We start from the raw sequence: 18,380 nt of genomic DNA on the forward strand, positions 1-18,380 counted from the left end.
TGTCAAAACAGTGCTGGGAGGGGAGTTGTCGCCTGTTTTTGCTGTCCCAAGTGGAGGATTCTGTGCAGGTGGAGGAGCAAAACACAGGGAAATGGCTCAGGAGTAGGGTTGCAAAGTCCCTCTTTGCCACCAGCGGGAGATTTTGGGGGCGGAGCCTTAAGAGGGCGGGGTTTGGGGAGGGGAAGGACTTCAGTTGAATTAGCAGATCTCCTGCTACTACCTGGCAGTTGGTAACCATACTCAGGAGGAAGGTAGGAGCACTTCTCTCCCCCCAGTCACTAGAGTTGCCAACCTCCAGGTACTAGCTGGAGATCTGCTATTATAACTGATCTCCAGCTGATAGACATCAGTTCACCTGGAGAAAATGACCGCTTTAGCAATTGGCCTCTATGGCATTGAAGTCCCTCCCCTCCCCAAACCCTGACCTCCTCAGGCTCCACCCCCAAAACCTCCCACCGGTGGCGAAGAGGGACCTGGCCACCCTACCGGTCACGATGTTCCAAAGCCATTTAAGCTCTACTTTATTTTTCAAAAGCCATTCCTTGCAGCTGCTGTGTGGCTATGGGGAACTCTTTAAAAACCCAAATGTGTACTTCGGCCCAACATTCCTGTGACGTAGCCTAGGTTGAAAGCATGAGACTGGCGCAAGATCACTCAGCAAGCTTCCATAGCTGAGTGGGGATTCAGACCTGGGTCTCCCACATCCTAGTCTGAACACACTAACCACTAGGCCACACTGAAAGACAATGGTAATCTTATTTCCACAAAATTCTTGGCTCCATTCAACTACTCATGCTAGATTTCAACAAGACAATGCCAGAAGGTAATTTCGTCCTGGGTGGATTGTTCATTAATCTGCTACTTTTCCGGGCAGCCGGAAAAGGGCCTTTACAGTGCAATCCTAAGGGCGGCTGGTGTAACTGTGACATCACTAGTCTGCTCCCTGATGGGTTTGGTTAGTGGGTGCCCAGCAGGAAAAAGAGTTTGAAGCTGGGTTTTCAAGGCCACAACCGCATCAGCATCCCCAGCGTAGCCCAGTACTTATCACAGCCCAGATGCAGGAAGGGGGGTGGCCAGTAGGGTTGCCAGGTCCCTCTTCGCCACCGGCAGGAGATTTTTGGGGCGGAGCCTGAAGAGGGCGGGGTTTGGGGAGGGACTTCAATGCCATAGAGTTCAATTGCCAAAGTGGCCATTTTTCTCCAGGTGATTTGATCTCTATCGGCTGGAGATCAGGTGTATTAGCAGGAGATCTCCTGCTACTACCTGGCAGTTGGCAACCCTAGTGGCCAGGGATGTTGGCTCTGTGTCTGCAGCATACCACCCCCCTTAAAGGGACTGAGTCCTGTCACAAGTTCCCGGGCAGCTGACAGAGTTGGCATAGGCACAGGGGCCTATGCCTCAGTTGGGCCAGCACAGTTACGCCAGCACAGTTATGAGTAGCGCAGATCCCCAGTGCTACTCTGCCACTCTCAGGTGCCGGCACAGCCCTGCAGCGGCACCTGAGAGCGGCAGAGTAGCACTGGGGGTCTTTGCTGGCATAACTGCCCCTTATGCCAGGATTATCTCAGGGATACGCCGGTATAAAGGTCAGTCAGCTCTCAGTGCATTTCGGTCCCCTCCCTTAGGATTGTATTGATAAAAACCTATTGCTGTTACATTCTGGAACTCAATATCTTCGCACAAATCATACAGTATTCACAGGGCACTCCTATACAGGTTCACATCCTTCTAAGCCCATTGACTTACACTAATTCACCAGACTTCAACTAATTCATCGGTTTAGGACTGGACTGTCAATCTTAGGTTACCTGTACATGTAGACAATTCCCTGTTTTGTTCTCATTGCCTCTGTGAATGCAAAGGTACAGAGCCTCTGCCCAAGATGGTTCCCCATTCTTTTCCTCCACTATTCTCCCCCTCCTTGCATCCAGCAGGCTTTTGCTGCTGCTGCTTAAAAAAAAAAAATCAATAGTTTGTATAGTGTTTTAACATTATAGCAAAATGTTTACTTCTGGCAAAAAGCCTGCTGGTAGTGGGGGAAGGAATGGTGGTGGTGGTGGGAGATGGCCCTGGATGCACTTTTCTTTCCACTTTCCCCAAACACTCTTTCACTAGGATATCTTAGGAAAGATCATACCAAAGCCAGTTAGAGAAAAGCTGATGCTGGGGTGGGAAAAAAATGGAAATGGATTTAGTTGAAACAGCATTTCCAGGTTTGCAAATACCGGTAGCTCTTTTGCAAACAAATTTAAAAACAGCTATTTGCCTTTTGCAAAAATAATAATAATAATAATTACCTCCAGTCAACCAAGCAACGAAGTTCTTGTAATTTGGAAGAGTTGGTGTTTTATTCACCCTTTTCCTGCCATTTGTATACGATACAACAATGAACTGCCATAAATATGTAGTGGAAGGCAAGCTGCTTAAAACGTATTGTAGGTTCTGTGGACTTAATTGATAAGACTACTAGAACATGAGTTTATTGCTTGCCTGGGTGAAAATTCAGCTGTTTCTGGTATTGCTTTAGGAAGGGAGAGAATCAGAGGGAGAATCAGCAGACTCCCGATCAAGCAACTTTCAATGATGTCTGCTTTGATTATATGGAAACTGCTTTATGCCAAGTCTGCTCATTAGTCCAGGGTTTCTCAAGAAGAGAAATGTTGGTCTTACCATCTGCTACCTCTAACTGGAGCTTCCAAGGCTGCTGCCTACAGAGTACTACCATTGAGCTTAGGGTTGCCAACTTCCAGATACTAGCTGGAGATCTCCTGCTATTACAACAGATCTCCAGCCTATAGAGAACAGTTCACCTGGAGAAAATGGTCGCTTTGTCAATTGGACTCTATGGCATTGAAGTCCCTCCCCAACCCCCGCCCTCCTCAGGCTCCACCCCAAAAACCTCCTGCAGGTGGCAAAAAAAGACCTGGCCACCCTAATTGAGCCACAGCTCCTTCTCACTTTAAAAAGGCTGATGAACATGGGAACAAAGAAATCTAAACAGTAAGAATTGCCCAAGGCCAAAAATTATCCTCTTGGCCTAAAAAGGGCACTTGTTCATTCTTTCACCTCTGTTTTTTCACAACAGCTGATTACTTGCCCCACTGTGATGATGGGCCTGTCATGCCATTCCCATGTGCCTCAGTTTCTGCATTTTCACAGGCTCACCTTCTGTACTAGCAGGGGAAGAAGGCTAGCAACTGGGCTGAGTTTCTGTATTCTGTTGCAAGTATTTAATTTGGGAGTGACCCAAGGACAAGAGTCGAAGGGCCCTTCACTATCGGCATCATTGGTGGCCAGCTGTTGTTGGCAGGGTAGAGGGAATCTCCACACACAAAAACCTGTTCCTGCTAGCTGTGATCCTGTGCTCATCCATTCCTCCTTCTAGTTCTCCAATGCTGAGAATAGGGTTGCCAACCTCCCGGTAGTGGCTGAAAAACTCCGGGGATTACAACTAATTTCCAGGCCATGGAGATCAGTTCACCTGGAGAAAATGGTCACTTTGGAAAGTGGACTCTATGGTGTTGAAGTCCCTCTGGGGAGCCAGTGTGGTGTAGTGGCTAAGAGCGGTGGTTTGGAGCGGTGGAGTCTGATCTGGAGAACCTGGTTTGATTCCCCACTCCTCCATATGAGCGGCAGCTGCTAATCTGGTGAACTGGATTTGTTTCCCCGCTCCTACACATGAAGCCAGCTGGGTGACCTTGGGCCAGTCACAGCTTTGTTAGAGCTCTCTCAGCTCCACCCACCTCACAGGGTGTCAGTTGTGGGGAGGGGAAGGTGATTGAATTGAATAAATTTGAATTGAATAAATTTATCTACGGTAAGGGACAGAATAAAACAACCAGATACAACCTGTGAGGGGAAGGTGATTGTAAGCCCGTTTGATTCTTCCTTAAGTGGTAGAGAAAGTCTGCATACAAAAACTAACTCTTCTTCAACTTCTCTCTTCCCCCAACCTCCCCCACCTCAGGCTCCACCCCCAAAATCTCCAGATATTTCCCAGCCTAGAGTTGGCAAACCTGACCCAACCTCAGATGTCCCATTCACTAAGAACGGGCATCCTCTCCGCTCCATCAACACATGGCTTCCCCTGATAGTTCAGATCCCACCTTTCAGTAGATTCACTGCTGGTGCTCTTCTGTTCCAACAGGTGCTTGGCACCAAGCCCTACCTCAATGGGCCCATGAGGTAGGGAGCTCACAATGGCTGCCTCCCCCAGCCCTACAACCTCAAAGCAGTTGTTGTGTTTGCTCAGTGCACGCACAATCTGTTATGAGCTCAGCTGCACCCAGCGCCTCTGTTTAGGTAGCCATTAGGCAGCTCACATTACCGGGCAGCGTTTCTCTCATCTCACAAGAGTGTCACATTCCTTTGTCAAGGCTGTGCCGTCATTGGCTCTAAAGGAATCACAGTGCATGGCTCTTGACTGGGAAAACTGCATTCTTCATTCCATGTTACAGATTTCTGTTCTGATTTCTCAGTTGTGGAGGGGCTGAGAGGATCATGTGATCTTGGAGGGTCACCCCCCGCCCCAACGTCTTGGAGTCATGAAGCACTGCCACAACTAGAGAGAGAATGTGGCAGGCATCCTGGAGGCGCTGCCTAAAAGAATTTCCTTGGGGATGACAGAAGGTGAGTTTGGCTGATGTGCCAAGTCTATGGTCATTTATGCATGGGAGGTTTTGCCTTGGATTTGCCACTCTCTAGAGGCACATTTTCCCCATACGAATTCTCAAAACTCAAAAATAAACCCCCATGCAGAGTTTTGAGAATCTGGATGGGGTAAATGCACATCTAGTGAGTGGCACATCCAAGGCAAAACCTCCTATGCATAAATGGCCTTTGTCTGATTGTAGTAATTTAGGGTGAGAAGGAATTTTCTGTCAGGTCAGATTGGCTACTCATCTATTTGGATTTTGGCTTTTTTTCTGTAGGAAACGAGTGGTAGTGTAATCCTGTGCTGCGTTACTTCAATTTAAGTGTATTCACTGAGTGATCTAAATTGCTCTGCAAGCCTTTTTCTGACATCCACCTGTTTTGTTTTGGTAGCTGTTATATGGATTATATAGGTTTAGTACATGCATGTGTGTGCGTAGATAGTACTACCTACCTTATATCTTGAGGGTTAGACTAGGTGGTGTTTGTCTATTCATTTCACATATTCTTATGTCCCTCCTGCACTTGTCACCTTCCTCACCCTCCAGTCCTTCCTGCCCACTCTTGTCTCTTTTCCCCTTACCGCTCAGATCCCTTACAGGCACCCTATATCCAATGGCTTCTCAGGCATGAAACCAACTATTATTTTATGACATTTATGTTCCACCCATCCTTCAAAGAGCTCAAGCCAGTGTTCCGTGGATTTTTCTTATATTTTTACAGCAACCTTGTGAGGTAGTTTAGGCTGGGAGACAGTGACTGTCCCAACGTCACATAGTGAATGGCTGATCTGAGAAATTTGTCTCTAGCCTCGCCAGTCCAAATCTGTCCACAATAACACACTGACATTACCTTGCCCATTTATGTTCTCAGTCTTTGTAGTGAACACAACAATATTTTCCTATACCAAACTTTTTTTTCCTTGCCAGCAATCAGTGCCATGTTTGGACAGTCTGTGCTATTCCCTTTAGCAACACCATCACAATGGCACTATTATTAAATCTGTTAGTAGCACTCTAGGGTTGTAGATAGAAAGCATGCTGCTTTCATGCATTTGGCGTAGAGACATACCAAGTGATATACCATGAGCACCAGTCCCGCTTCTTAAATCCTTCAGCAGAGAGCTGTCCTCAGTGCTCACATCTACCGTGCCTCTTCTGCCCCAAAAGTGCGCTGCAAACCTTGCAGAGTCTTACTCACAAAATATATCTTACCATCTAAGGTAAGGTTCACACCTATAACAGTTCATTGTTCAGCACTTGCTGATTCATAGGTCAGTATTGCATTTGAGATTACATTTGTTAGCAGCATTCTTCAATGCCTACAAAATGGCCCTTTTGCCTTAGGGCTTTTTCTAATGTGGTGTCATTGATTTGTTCACTGTTTTCATCTGGGATTTTGTGGGTTTTTTGGAGTACTTGTGATGCTTATTTTTCTGTTTTTAATTGTTTCATTACCGAGCTATGATGAAGTGGGTTATAATTTTCAATAAACAAATATTGGGAGATATAAAAATGGTGTTTGTAGTGTTTGATCTTTGATTTACTCAAGCATAAAAAGTCACTACAGCGTAGCAGTCACCAAACAATGAATTCACATGTGTGAATCACACTGTGTGCCTTTCTTTCTCTGATGCCAACATTGCATTAAACTAAAACAGATGATCGGGTTTAAATATCTCTTGTGATATTACAGGAGGCTCCTCTCATTATTTCCATTGCAAAGTTTTGGTCCTCTCTTATTCTTTCTGGAAATCTTGCAATCAGGTAGTTGTACTGAAGGACTCACTCTGTTGACTGAATTCAGTTGTAACAGGAAGTGCTGGACTGGGCTGCTAAAACAGTCCTGGGGAAAATACAGAGTGGACCCTTGCATGCTTCTGATCACACCAATGCAACCTAGGGCAGCCACCTGAATAAAGAAATCTTAGTTAATTACTTGTATTAATCAATTGAAACGGTGTAAATCCGAATATGTGTAAGTCTCACTGAGTTCAGTGCGACTTACTATTGAGGAAAATTGCACAGCCTTGCTCGTTTCTATGTGTGTGTGGCTGCAATACTATGCACATCAGGGCAAGTTCTATTAATGCTTGCATGAGCACAATTGGAAGAGTTCCTGCAGAGCTGGAAGAGGAAGGTTCTATAGTCATCCTTGTGCTCAACCCCTCCTTTTTAAAGGACGTGGGCAATGGGTGCAAAGGACACCACATTTCAATGTGTGGAAATTATCAAGCCTCTTACACAATCATAAATCTACAGATGGGGCTGGCGTGATGTGATTTTTCCTGTTCCCTCTACCTCCCGCAAAACTTGCCAAAACTTACCTGCACACTGAGCAACCCAAAACTACCCAGTTTCCTTGTGCTGCATCTTTAGATCTCATCTTCTCCAAACTCTGTGTTGCTTTAATCACTCCCCACACATACATCTGTCGCAATTTACTTATCTAAATGCTTTAGGAAAATAGAGGGAGGATCGCTTCAGCAAAGCTCCAAGTAAAAGATCAGATTAATTTTAAAAGATATTCATGCAGCCTAGCTACTGAATACAGTGGAGATTACTCTCCAGTAAATGTGTGCACAAAATTATAGGTGCCCAGCACACTTAGCAGTGAACCATCCTGGCTTACTCCCAAGTAAAACGTGCACAGGATGGCTCCCATAACGCCACTGCCCCAGGCTCTTTGCCAGCTGCCCTGATGCCTCCTTTGTGCCCACCAGAACCCAGCCCAAGGGCAGCAGGGACCACAGCTTCCCATGGCCAATTCCTGCTGAAGGTCCCAGTCAAGAGAAGGGGAGGGGCTGTGGCTCAGTGGCAGAACATCTGCTTGGCATGCAGAAGGTCCCAGGTTCAATCCCCAGCATCTCCAGTTAAAGGGACTAGGCAAGTAGGTGATGTGAAACAATTCTGCCTGAGACCCTGGAGAGCCGCTGCCGATCTGAGTAGGCAATACTGACTTTGATGGACCAAGGGTCTGATTCAGTATATGGCAGCTTCATGTGTTCAACCCCAGCACATTGAGAGCCATGGCCAGCAGTGCCTGCCCTTGCGGCCCCCACGATACCACTGCCCTTGAGTCCTTGGCAGCCGCTCCAACACCTCCTTCATACTTGCCAGTGCCTAGCTCGATGGTAGTGGGGGCTGCTGCAGACTACCATGGCCAGGTGCCTCCAGCAGGGGAAGCCTGGGATGGATGAGGCTGAGCCAGGAGGCTCCCACAGCCAGGGCTGCTCAGACTCAGGCAATGACAGTGGGTGCCATGGCCCAGGCCCGAGTTGAGCTGCTCTGTGGTGCGACTGGCACCACAGGGGCCCCTTGGCTCAGCTTGCTTGTGACCTTCCAGGGTAACAGCACACCAGGAATTTCCCCCAGTAACTTCAACAGCCAATCTGCTCCTGGTAACAGGGGCTCCGTTGCTGTAAAACATGAGTGCCTCAAATAATCCTGTAAGACGAGGAAAGAGCTGTTATTGTCACTTAGTGGATACAACAAAGGAGAGCATGCATATGATCATTTGTCTGTGGTTAACAGCACGTTACTTGGCGTATCTTCACTGATGCAACAGGTAAGATAAAAGAGGAAACGCTCTGCACCTTAAGGAGGAAAATACATTCATTTTTACACCACAGTAAATGTCTGTGTGCCCTGACCTGAATGGCTCAGGCTAGCCAGATCTCATCAGATCTTGGAAGATATGTAGCATCATCCCTGGTTAGTACTTGGATGGGAGACCACCAAGCAAGTTATGGTTGGTACTTGGTTGTTATGCAGAGGCAGGCAATGGCAAACCACCTCAGTTTGTCTCTTGCCTTGAAAACTCTACAAGGTTGCCATAAGTTGGATGCAACTTGACGTCACTTTCACACCCAATTTCTGCGTAATAAAAGATTTATTCAAATGATACAGAGAACATGTGGCACAGCAGACAGCTAAATGATAAATAACTCCTCTCATTCTGGAGCTAAAGGCAGTGTTTGTCCAAACTATTTAACTGGCCTTGGCTTATCACTGAGGCTGCTCTCCTCCTTGCAACCCGCCATCTACTTGCCTTGGAAGCTCCTGCTAGATCACAGCTATTCCTGGGCCTTAGTAATTTGTTTCCATGGCCCTTGCCCAGCCTCTCCGTGTGTCTGTGTATTGTGAAGACACCTGCTGAAGTTCCAAAACACCAGGCATCCTAGGAACCCATGGCCACTTTCTGATTCCACCTTTTTATGTATGATTTAATCATTTTTCAATTGTACATGGGCAATTTTACAGCTCCAGAAAAAAGAAGCAATGAAGGATCATTTGTATAATATTCCTCACATATGCATCCTCACAACACTTTTAACTGAACGCTGTAGCACTAAACCAGTCTCACAGCTAAGACACACAGGGTTTTTCTAAGTAGCTTTTCACTCTCTTTGACAGCAGGAATATATTCATAGAATCAGAGTGGGAAGGTACCACCAGGTTCATCTAGTCCAACCCCCTACACAATGCAGGAAATTCACAACTACTTCCCCCCCACACACCCAGTGACCCCTACTTCATGCCCAGAGGTTGGCCAAGATGCCCTCCCTCTCATGAACTGCCTAAGGTCATAGAAGCAGCATTGCTGACAAAATGTAGAGGGCATAGTCAGTACTGACAACAGACAGATCCCCTTCTGTGATAGAGAAGACTACAGGGGCATGAGGTGAATGAGCACAATACCAGAGCCTCCGCGCATGGGTACTGCACAGTGTATTAAAAGTACTATGCAGTTTAAACAAGATCACTGGCATCACCCAGATCTCTGAGAGCAATATAGGATACCCTGTAGCATACTTTGCTCCTTACTTCGTCTCGACCTCAAAACTGTGTACATGATCACAGGGTAAGGCCAAGCCCCGTTAAAAGGATGGGGGAATAGTCCTTGGATAATCACAGGCTCTTCCCCTTGAAACAGATGTGTTCATTCTCCTTGGAGGGCCTGGGTGGAATTCCTAATCCACGTCCAGCACATGGTGACCTGAGAGTGACCCCACCCACCCCAGGCTGTCCCAGGCGATACAAACAAACAAGGCAGGTTTCTTTCCTTTTTTTAATTTTTATTAATTTTTATAACAGAACATAAAAAACCCCCCAAAATTAACATAAAAAACACATAAAGAAAAAACACAACACAGAAGAGTATCTCTATATCTTAAGCAGGTTTCTTGTTAGGCCACAAGCAACCCCAAGCTACCTGGATTCAGGGCCCAACCAACCCAAAGAGGCGGCCACTGGAGGGGGAAAGGCGGAAGGGCGAGCCCCACAGCCCGGGGCCCGAGCCCAGCCTCCCTTTCTCCCTTGCCCTGGGCGGTGGACTGCAGGCCGGCCCTCTGCCTGCCGATGGGCTTCCAGGAAAAGAATGCAAAAGACAAAAGTGGGGAGAGGGCTCTGCATGGCGAGGGGAGGGGAGGGGAGGGGAGGGGGGGATGTCCCTGTCCTTGGCAGATGGTCTGGCCCAGTGTGCATTGTTCCTTTAGTGTCTCCTTTATCCGCTGTAATTGGATCCTGGAGGGAGCCGGCGCGCAAAGGAGGGACCGAGGGAGGCTGGGCGGCATTGCTGGCTGGCGGGGGGGGGGGGCTTGGGGGGGAGGGAGGCGAAGCAGCCCCGCGGCTTTGGCCTGCGCCTCCCTCTCCTGCCGGGCATTTGATTTCATTGTTCCGGGCTGATGTCCCTCCCAGTTGTCCCAGGCGCCTCTCCGGGTGACAATGCGGGACTAGGAGGCACCAAGGAGCCCTCCGGACGCGGCCCGCAGGTAGGGGCGGGAAGGGCGCGGGGCGGGCGGGCCCGGGCCGGACTTTGCGGGGGGGGGGGGGGCGAGGAAAGGTTGGGACCCCCCCTACCCACCCCGCCACCCCGCCACCCCGCCGCTCCGAGCAAAGTCCGACGGAGCGCGCAGTGCCGCCGGCGGGGGCCCGAGGGAAGGGCGCGAGAGGAAGTTTTGCCTCCCGTCGGAAGTTGGGAGGCTCCTCTCCGGTGGAGCGGCGGGGGAAGGCGGGGGATGCTGCGGCCGAGCCTGGGCGGCGGGGGGGGTGGGGACCTCGGAAGAGGCGGCAGGTGCTCTCCTCCTCCTCCTCCTCCTCCTCCTCCTCCGTTTGGTCCAGGCCGGCGTCTTCCAAGCCCCGCCGCCGCCGCCGCTGCTGCTCAAATCCCTCGGCGTCGCCCAAGCGAAAGACCGGGACTCCCCACGGGCAGCCGGATGGGTCTCTTGCAACCTTGGGACCCTTTCGAGACTCGCGTGCTTTGATGCCCGCTGATTCCGGCTTCGGCCCGCGCAAGTTTAGGCGGAGTTCAGAAGCTGTCAGTCTTCAGGGTGCCACAAGAGTCCGGTTTGTTCTTGTGGCGGGCAACCAGCGGCTATTGACGCATGGGAGATTTTGCCTTGGATTTGCCACTCGCTAGAATCTAGAGGCACTTTTCCCCCCATCCAGATTCTCAAAAGTCGAAAATTAACCCCCATGCAGAGTGTTGAGAATTTGGATGGGGGGGGGGGGAAGTGCATCTCGAGAGAGTGGCAAATCCAAGACAAAACCTCCCATGCAGAAATGGCCTAGGGTCTCCTTTTCAGCTGCGGCTCTGCTAAACTTATCAGCCTTAGGTGGGAAGCCCCCTCCCCCTTTCTCATGTCACTCTATTCCCTGCGCTCTTCTGACGCCCACCACCTGCCCCCTTCCTTTTGTTTCACTTCTGGATCCCCATGCAAATCCCGGGGTGGCCCTTCCAAGCCTTCAGCGCCCTTTACTCTTCTAATGCTTGGTAGTCTCTCTCTCTCTCTCTCTCTCTCTCTCTCTCTCTCTCTCTCTCTCTCTCTCTCTCTCTCTCTCTCTCTCTCTCTCTCTCCCTCCCTCTCTCCCTCCCTCTCTCTCCCTCCCTCTCTCTCTCTCCCTCTCTCTCTCTCTCTCCCTCTCTCTCTCCCTCTCTCTCTCTCCCTCTCTCTCTCCCTCTCTCTCTCTCTCCCTCTCTCTCTCCCTCTCTCTCTCTCCCTCTCTCTCTCTCTCTCTCCCTCTCTCTCTCTCTCTCTCTCTCTCTCTCTCTCTCCACCCTAAGTTTGGCTCCCTGCTTTTCTGACTCTTGTCCTCCCATCAGTGGGTCAGTGCTTGCTCCCTGTTCCTATTGTGCTCCATTCATCTTCCTACCCTGACTCCAAACTGGCACAGCCTGCGTCTGAGCTCAGATTGCTATTGTGGTAAGGTCCTTGGGGACAGGTTGGGTGATGAATCTGCCCAGTTCATTCCATTTGTGACATAGCCTCAGTTTCCAGCACCTGCTTCTCTTTGGCAGCAGATTGCATTGGTTCTTTTCAACACACATGCATCCTTTTGTTCCCAACCGCTACCGAATGCCATTCCCCTCCCAGTGATTTCTGGCCACTTCACTGACAGGATCCAAGCATCACGTACGACATACAAAAATAACGATGTGGGTGGCATGGGGTGCTCAAGGGCCTCAGCCAGCCTTACAATAAAGTACAAATGCCGCCATTTAAGAGCCTCAAAAGTTATTCGAGAGTCAGTGTGGTGCAAATGGACAAAGAGTACTGGGGAAGATCAGGGTTTAAATCACCACTAGGCCATGAAGCTTTCCTGATCACCTTGGACTAGTCACTGTCAGCCTAACTGACCTCACAGGGTTGTTGTAATGACAAAATGGAAGAGGTGAAAACTATGCCACCCTGAGCTTCTTGGAACATTTTCTAAAACAGAATCCAAAATCTTCATTCTCTAGCAACACAGAAGTCTTCCTTTTGTCTTGTGGAATGGTTCATAGTGTCATGCAACCACAATTGGCAACTCCATGCTATTCTGTGGGGTGTGAGTTTTAATATCCATATGGCTGCCCAAAGATGATGCATGTGTATGTGGGGGGATGTGTGGGGGTACTACAGAAGCTCTCAAAAGCCCCCAGATCTTACACTATAATTCTAAGCATTTTATTTAGAAATAAGTAAAGTGAACCTGTTTAAGATCAGGGTGTGAGACTTCCAGGCAAAAAGTAAGAGAAACCAACATCGTGAATCAGAATTTTTGGTCAGATGGGCTTTTGTTATTGTCCCCATTGAGCTAAAGGTTCCTAAAGAGGGGTGGAGGCCAGATATTATTCTCAAGAAGGGTAGATTCATTATAGTCTTATCACTTTTCCTTCAGGTAGAAGTAGAGGCTACAGTGAAAGCATACAATAGTGTTTCCAACTCCAGTGCTGTGCTGAAAGGTTCCAAAGTGAGACCTTATTCTCTTCCTAAGAGAGGCATCTTAGTTTAAAGGCAGAATTTTCCAGCAGATGTGTGCAAATGCTAAGAATTTTGAAGGAAACTGATGAACAACTCAAAGAAAAAGTTTAATGAGGATTCCTTTCTCTTAGGAACAGAGTGAGTATCATTCTTCATCAACCCTCCTAATTAAGAACATTTTAAGACAGTGTCTGTCTTGTGACCACCAGGCTCTTCCGTAATGGCGTCTCTTGGGGAAGTCCGTAGGGCATTCTGTACAGTAACAGCACTGTTCCAACAGATTCATCATCCTCTGCAATGGTGCTTTTCCAGCCTAGGCGGAATTGTCCAAATTCCTTTTTGTTCTTTGTCCTTTTAAAGCCACACACCCTCTACCCTGTCCTGTCCAGGCATTTTGGGAACTAAATATCAATATTCAGAGCAGCCATGAGGTCAGCTTTCTAAGGGCTTCTGCTCTCCTCCTCAGCATTCAGGGAACACACCAGGAATTGTTCTTGTTCCCCAATTAGGGAGGCTTCTCATGCGAAAGCTGGGGGTGAGCTGGGGAGGATTAATAAGAATACTACCCACACAAGCTTCCATTGGCAGCTTATTAAAACTATGTTATTCTTTGTACGCTCCGGCTTAGTTTGTAAGAAACGAAAGAAGGGGCCTTAGAATATATTTGTATGAAGCTATGGTGCAAGAATTGAAATAGACATTTCAAAGAAAGCATTTGCATCCATATATTATTTGAAGACAAGGTAAAGTCACCAAGTGCTTTGGAGTAGCCATGAACAGACTTTGGATCTTTGAGTGCAGATTTATTCATTTAAAACATTTACATGCCGTTGTTCCATCTAAATAGGTTCCCAAAGTGGCAAACATCAAGGCATTAAAATATTTAAAATGTTAAATCAGCGTTTTTAATGTATATATAAATATTTAACAACTATACATAAACATATAGACATACAAACAGCTAAACACAAACAACCAGGGAGGAGGGCCATTAAGAGTTTACCGGGGATTCACTGCTGATGGCTGTTTCCTGTGGTGTAAACTGCCACTTTCCCTCAAACTCCCATTTACTGGTTTAAATTATCTTAATAGGCTATTGGATTCATGTTGGATTCACTCTTCAGGACTACTGTCATTGGAATGATTTGTAAACCATCTATTGTTTAATAGTAACAAATGATTACCTGAAGGTAGTCACTGCAATAATATACTTCCAACAGTTCCTCACTTTCTCCATTTGTACTATGGAGGAGAAGATTCTCAGAATTAATTAAAAGTTTGTAAGGCACTTACAGGATGGAAGGATGTTATTCATAGAAGACGAGCCAAATGGTGATGACACTGATGATGTAATGAAACCGGGTGGAGTTTTCTTGGGAACAGAGTGAAATACTTGAGTTGCAGAATGCTGAGGTGAAGATGGAGGGATCCTCCTGGACCCTCTATCATAAAGAATGTGAAATACTTGCTTCAGGTTCCAGATTCCAGAGGTAACATATTTTCATTTTCCTTCTACTAACATCTATCTCTTTGTGTCACTAAAAATGAGTTGCAGTCCAGAGGGGGACTGGATGTCAGTTTTACTTTTGGCTTTAGGCACAAGAAATCATTACCTACCCTTACCACACAAGCAAAACACTTGCCTTGCTCTTGAAGAGAAAGCTATTGGCTTTTCCTGTTGGAAAGAATCTGGATTGCATTGGATTCAGCTATTTGAGGACAGGACTTAATAGACCTCAGAGGTAGTTACCCTGCTTGGAGGTAACTCTCCAAAGTTATTTTAAAATGTTCTTCTTCATAGTGCTGCTGCTTTAATATGTTTAGATAAAGGTGAATATGTTGAGATTGATATTTTTAGAGTGCATTGCTGCTGTTGACAGCTCCAAATAATGTAATTTTCTGACTTTGATTTTGTTTTATGGAACTTTTCTATGGGTATCAGGAGTTCAAACCTCTCACGAAGAGAAGGAAAGAGTTGAGATTTTTTTTAAATTACAGCTGAAATCTTTTAAAAAATTAAAGGACAATTAAATTCTGGGAATGCACTGAGGGGAAAATCAAGCACTTGTTCATAAAATAAATCTTTTAAAAATCCATGGAAAAAAATTCATGCATGCACACAGGAAAATACGTAATATATCATCCTGTTTTTTCCCCTAGCAATAAATTACTTAAATGAAGACCAGATTTTCTTTGCAAATTCCTGATTTCTTCACAATGTAGATTCTCCTTTGCTCTTAAAAAGGCAAAACCCCAGAAACATTTTAAAGAAACTATATCAGGACCCTTTCCTATTCTGTTTCCTTAACTCTTTCTCTTAAATGTTACCATTGCATTAATTTTCGATTTATCATAATCCATCCTAGAGCTTAGGTCTAAAGTATGCAGGACAAACCAGAGAAAGAAATCTTTCAGGGATATCAGTTTTATCACTGTACAGCTTTTAAACATGTCAAACTTTTTCTCTACTTTGGAAATGTATTGAGAAATGGCATACAAAATACAATTAAGTAAGTGAACATATAAATAGAGCTTTTTCTGGGAATTAGGTTAGAAAAGAACATCAGCAAAGTATAGTTTGAACTGTTGCTTATTTATTTATTTATTTATTTATGCTAGGGAACTTTCTTATAGGAGGGATTCTCCAGTGGTCACAAGGAATTGAAGGGAGGGGTGGGGACAGAGAGGGGTAGATGAAGCCTGGCAATTGGGTTTAAAAAATTATAGTGACAAGTATCTCCCTTTCCCGTGATGCCATACATTGAACTGCCTTTTTGTTTCCTTCCCAGCGTATTAGACCACAGTATTGTGACAGAAGGAAGGGAACAACGGCAGTGAAGTGTTGGTTTGAAGTTCATAGGCAAAGCACATAGCAGTCTCGTTATCAGAAACTGAGCTGGGCAATAGGCAAACTGTCCACATAACAGCATAAATCAAAATCTAAATACAAATATATTTACAATAATCTACTTATTATAGAATTTAGCATTTTTCATTTTAGTAACATTAAAATGTAACTATCCAGAGCCTGCCACTTTGTTCTTAAACCAGGAACCTAAGTGCAAATTGCCCTTCCAAGTCAGAAAAGCAAGAATCATGGGTTGGATACTGGGGATCTGTTCTTCTCCTGATGATGGTGCTTTTCTCCAGCACAAGAAGCCATCCCATTATGACAGAGACTGTTCTGCCAAAGAGACTCTTGAGTCAGGATGAGGCTCCTTGTGCCAGAGGGAGGCATCACCATAGTGGAAAGGATCTGTGAGCTCCAACTCCACATATCAACCATATTTGTTCATAAATTGGAAACATCACTGACCACCATGTCAGCCAGGAAAATTATGAAATCGCTTTAGAGAAAACTGCTGTAGTTGCCAATGAAGATCAGAAACCCTTCCCTCTTCTCCCATGGTCAGTACATGCAATAGAAAGGAATTAATTACTGCCTCGTTTGCTTGTCAGTGTGCTGAATTCCTTTGCACTCGTTGGCTAGAATACTACAAGAAGAGAGTAGGCTTACCGTGTATTGAGCAGAATACTGCCTGCATTTTTTAAACACTTTTGAAAATAAAAAGGGCTAGAAGTCTTTTTTTTTTTTTTTTTTTAAGTACATGACAGTAAAGGGAAGAGTCCTGGAATTTCCTTGCAGGTGTTCCAACCCTCCACACATCCCAGTGGCTGTGGCCCTGAAGGTTGAGGTTGCCAGGGTCTGCCCTTCAAGGGCTTATTTGTTGCCGAACATATGCACTCAACATTCCCTCCATGCTTCAGAGTTGTAGAGGTTTACAGATGCTTCCGGTGAAACATTTAATACCAGTGGCCTCAGGTGTTATAGCTGCCATACCATTATGTTGCCACTGTGTTAACAGCCGTTATCCACGTAGGATATAGTGATACTGCAAGAACTGTTGGGATCCCACTCTACCTCTCCTTTGGGGACATTCTGCAGATGTTTATGTTCGGGCAGCTAAACTTCTTGCCCTTTGGTGTTTGGGATTTGTTTAAATTTATGCTTGCAGTCAAGTGCCCCTTCAGCAAAGATACACGCTCTTTCTGGGAGGTTACTGAGGACATTTCAGAATGAAGCTAAAAATAAAAGCCACTTCAAAACCTTGATGTTGACTCCTTTCCTTCTTAGTATACAGAGCAACCATTTCATTGAGCCCTTAATTTTGGGGCAATGAACTAAGGGAGTGCATCTGTGCATTTATTATAAAAGAAGTTCTTTATTAGAGTGTGAGAATTCTCACCCCACCCCTTTCCCTTTAACCTGCTCAGAAAGTTGTCTAAATGAACAATGCATATAACATTGCATGAATGTAGGACTGAGAGTGAACATGTAGTGGAAGCCAGCATGGAGTAAAGTGTGGAGATGGATCCGGGAGACCCAGGTTTGAGTCCCCACTCTGCCATGGAAGCTCTCTGGGTGACCTTGGAATGACTTTCTCTCAGCCTGACCCACCTCACAGGGTTGTTATAAGGATAAAACTGAGGAAGGCGAGAATGATGTTGTAAGCCATTTGGGTTTCAATTAGAGGAGGAAGTAGAATATATAAATCTAAATAAGTATGTACACTATCTCTTCTGGGTTTATACACCTACTTGGTATACATGCTGATATACTGGGAGCTGCAGATTGGCTTCCTCGTGCATGTACAACGTACACATAAATTTGGGTATGCACCAAATCTATAATGTGTGCTAGCAATAAATTGACTAGGAGAATTCAGTGATATTGTAATGGTAAATAAGACCCTGTGCTTGAGGCTTCAGGACTAGTACTTAAGCAGGCTCTATAGGGCTTTGAGGGAATGCCTAGTGTGGCCTGTTCATCTCTTCAGCTGTATAAAATATGGCTTTCTCCTCATGCTTGCCTAGCCTCTGACAGTAAGCTGAGTGCTTTGATGGAGAGCTGCATTGAGCCCTGGGAGCCAAAGGGCTGCCAATGGATCAGGCTCTAATAAGAGGCGTGGGCTGATGATCCCGGCCATTGGCAGATCTCGTCACTCATGCCATCTGTTCTCTTTTCAAGCTGCCAGTTGCTCATACTATGTGCAGTGTCTTTGCTCTCCCTGTGTTCTGCTCCCTGAGAACTCAACAACAGCCAGAGCAGAGATTTTTCATCTAGCCGAGCCTACTTTGCCCCAATTTCAGGAAGAAGGAAACTTCTCACTGCAAGCATATATAGATCAGTATCGAAATAGAAGTGAAATCTAATCACTTTTCATGTGTGTAGCACATCTCTAAGCAGGTTGTCTCAAAGTTAAATCCTGTTGAAGTCAATGAGATTTAAATTCCTAGTAAATATGTTTAGGATTGCGGTATTGGTAGTTTGGATAGTGTCATGTGGCTTAGTTCAAAGTTTGGTATTTCTGATATTCACTAATTCTTGAATTTCTTAAGATATAGGGCTTCAGACTGCTACATGTCACTTCTTTTGAGGGATATTTCTTATTTTAAAAAAGCCTACGTATTTAGGACCTTC

General features: G+C 46.0%; 1 protein-coding gene across 1 annotated transcript in view; it reads left to right on the forward strand.

The window, feature by feature from the left end:
* The first annotated feature begins 10,280 nt into the window (after nucleotides 1–10,280).
* PCBP4 (poly(rC) binding protein 4) overlaps nucleotides 10,281–18,380 on the forward strand; it is a 41,643-nt gene continuing 33,543 nt past the window's right edge. The window contains exon 1 of the mRNA XM_056865794.1: nucleotides 10,281–10,426. The gene's annotated coding sequence lies outside the window, so the exon portion shown is untranslated. The remainder of the gene's footprint in view (nucleotides 10,427–18,380) is intronic.

The sequence above is a fragment of the Euleptes europaea genome, chromosome 1 (assembly GCF_029931775.1).
Source record: "Euleptes europaea isolate rEulEur1 chromosome 1, rEulEur1.hap1, whole genome shotgun sequence".
In the NCBI taxonomy this organism is placed as follows: Eukaryota; Metazoa; Chordata; class Lepidosauria; order Squamata; family Sphaerodactylidae; genus Euleptes; species Euleptes europaea.